The sequence below is a fragment of the Kryptolebias marmoratus genome, linkage group LG6 (assembly GCF_001649575.2).
Source record: "Kryptolebias marmoratus isolate JLee-2015 linkage group LG6, ASM164957v2, whole genome shotgun sequence".
Lineage (NCBI taxonomy): Eukaryota > Metazoa > Chordata > Actinopteri > Cyprinodontiformes > Rivulidae > Kryptolebias > Kryptolebias marmoratus.
Genome location: NC_051435.1, coordinates 4,203,473 through 4,206,302, shown reverse-complemented (window position 1 = coordinate 4,206,302; position 2,830 = coordinate 4,203,473). Strand labels below are relative to the sequence as shown.

The 2,830-nt window shown below is 38.1% G+C and overlaps 1 protein-coding gene across 1 annotated transcript in view; it reads right to left on the bottom strand.

The window, feature by feature from the left end:
* tns1b (tensin 1b) overlaps window positions 1–2,830 on the bottom strand; it is a gene marked incomplete in the record, with an annotated part of 143,320 nt that overhangs the window by 38,804 nt on the left and 101,686 nt on the right.

The following is a 2,830-nucleotide window of genomic DNA, read 5'->3' as shown; positions in this document are numbered from 1 at the left end:
GACACAGGTTCAGACAATACAAAATGTAAATAAAGAATTAGCAGCATATCAAAACTCCAAATTACTAAAAGAAAAAGAGATAGATCAATGGTATGCAAAGCAAATGAGCGAAAAATGTTTTGAACACCATAACCGTGAGCAAGAAATGGCTCTTAAGAAGGAACGACAGGCCTCAATTTACTCTGAAAATTTAACTAAACAAATAAGAGAGAAAAAGGACAGAGAGAGTATGGAAAAACAGGAACTGAGAAATGAACGGGATAGACTGAGACATTTGGATGCAGTCCAGGCGCTGAACGACCATATCCAATTTGACAAAAATGAGGAATCAAAGAAAAAAAACCATACAAGAATCTTTAAATCACATTGCCATCGTAAAAGAAAGGAAACAGTTGGAAGAAAAAAAATTGAAAGAAAAGACAGATGAGTTTGCATTTGGGGCTAAAAGAGAAACAGCTGAACAGATCAAATTGAGACAGCTGAAATTCCAAAAAGAACATGAGGAGGTTTTAGCATTTAAAAAATCTAAGGCCCAAGAGGCAAGTGAGTTAGAAGAATGGTATACAAATTCAATGATTAAAGATAGCTCTGAATTTAAGAAAAGTGAACAAGAAAAAGTTCAACAAAGGAAACTTAAGAATAAGACTTACGGCCAACATTTAATTCAACAAATGCAGGAAAAAAAGGGCAGAGAAATGATGGAAAAACAAGAGAAATGGAACGAACAGGATAGACTGAGACGTTTGAATGCAGAACTGGCAGAGAGGGACCGTATCCAATTTGAGAAAAGAGAGGCATTAAAAAGACAAGCTTTGCAAGAATCCTTGGATCACATTGCCATCGTAAAAGAAAGGAGAGAGTTGGAAGAAAAATATATGAAAGAAGGATCAGTTGGGTTTGCAATTGGTGTTGAAAGAGAACCAGCTGAAGCTGTCAAATTAAGACAGTTGGCAATCGAAAGTGCAAATGAGGAGATAAAAGCATTTAAAAAATCTAAGGCCCAAGAGGAGAGCGAGTTAGATGAATGGTATACAAGTTTACTGGTTAAAGATTGTTCTGAATTTAACAAACAACAACAAGAAAAAGCTCAGAGAGAATTTAGGAATAAGGCTTACCTTAAAGATTTAGATAAACAAATACAGGAAAAAAAGGACAGACGTATTGTGGAAAAACAAGAAAACGAGATTGAACAGGATAGGCAGAGAAGTTTGGATGCGGCCCAGAAACTGCAGGACCGTATCCAATATGAGAAACGTGAGGAATTAAAAAGAAAAATTATGCAACAATCCTTAGAACGCATTGCCACCATAAAACAAAGGAAAGAGTTGGAAGAAAGATGTTTGAGAGAAAAGACTGATGAGTTTTCATTTGGGTCTGAAAGAAAACCAAATGAACATTTAAATTTAAGACAAAAAGACAGAAATTGTGTCTCAAAGTCTGTTTGCTGCAGAGATGGACAAAGAGATGAAAAGAGATGAATGGGAAAAGAAAATCTGTGATGAAATGACGGCTAAAAAAGATGCCCAAGTAAAACGTGAGCATGAGGAGAAAAAACTGCATGACGCTTTAATGCAGAAGTCCATTTCTGAAAGCAGACAAGCCGCGATAAAACATAAAACTCAGGAAAAGATTCAGGAGCAAATGTATGACAGAGAGTTGAAAAAAGCAGAGATGGAGGATGACAGGTTGGCTTTTTTTTAATCAAATGGAAACAGCTAAGAGAAAAAGGGAGGAATTGAAAAAGAATTGTTCTGACTATAATAAAGCTGTTGGTGAACAAAAACAAGCCCAAGTTAAACAGTTAAAACAAGAAGAACAAATTGCTGAAAGGAAATCAGTAGAAGAGGCCAAAGAGAGAGAAAACTATCTTAGAAACTACGCTAAATCTGAGCTTCTCAATGCGATAGAGCTTTTTGGTCCATATACGCCAGGAACAACCCAAAATCCAAATGTTAACTTCTATACCTCAGTGTCAGGGGTTCCTTTAATCACTAACCAAACTAATCAGACCCGCTTTACCAAACTCTCTCAGGCTCAAAACAGCCTTCATCTCCACACAGTGGACATGAACGCAAACCGTCTGCCACAAGTTAAGGGGCCAATCAATAAAGTACTTTTACTAAGAGACTCAGATGATTGCCCTGATCACCAACAACCCACATTGTCCAACGTTAGGACCAACACACAAACCTTTACAAGCACAGACTTTCCGCCCAATCCTCGTGAAACATATCTCTCTACAACCGGGCCCATGTCAATGATAACCAATACCCCAGATCCAACCACTTTTTGTCCAAAATACAAACCCACTCCTCCTACAACTGGTAAACCCAGGAGAAAACATTTCAGAAAATTTATTATTCCGCAAACTTCCAATGTTTCAAATAAAGACAAAAGCCCTGCTCATCCGCCCAGATCCACCAGCAAGCTTACGAAACGCCCTGTTCTTCCAATTTCAAATGCTAGAAGTAATCATGATCATTGCTGGAGTCACTCTAAAAACCCTGAATACCCTGTTGTTGCACAGACTTCAAAGGCTCCATGCCACCACGGCAGTAGGCTTGCTCCTCTGTCCACTCCTACCGGTGTATTGAAAAACACAAATTCAAAACCTAAAAGCGCTGGTACTGACAGTCAAAGGAATCTCAGAGATGATGATAAAGATACCACACCTCCAAAGCCCGTGAAAAAAGTTCGATTTTCAAACGTCTAAAATGTTTCCACCTATTAGGCATCATACATGAAGGAATGGTTAGAGGGATGGTTCCAGGGTGCAGGACATATAAGCAGAATAAAATCCACTCCGATGGCATATTTACATCTAAAACAT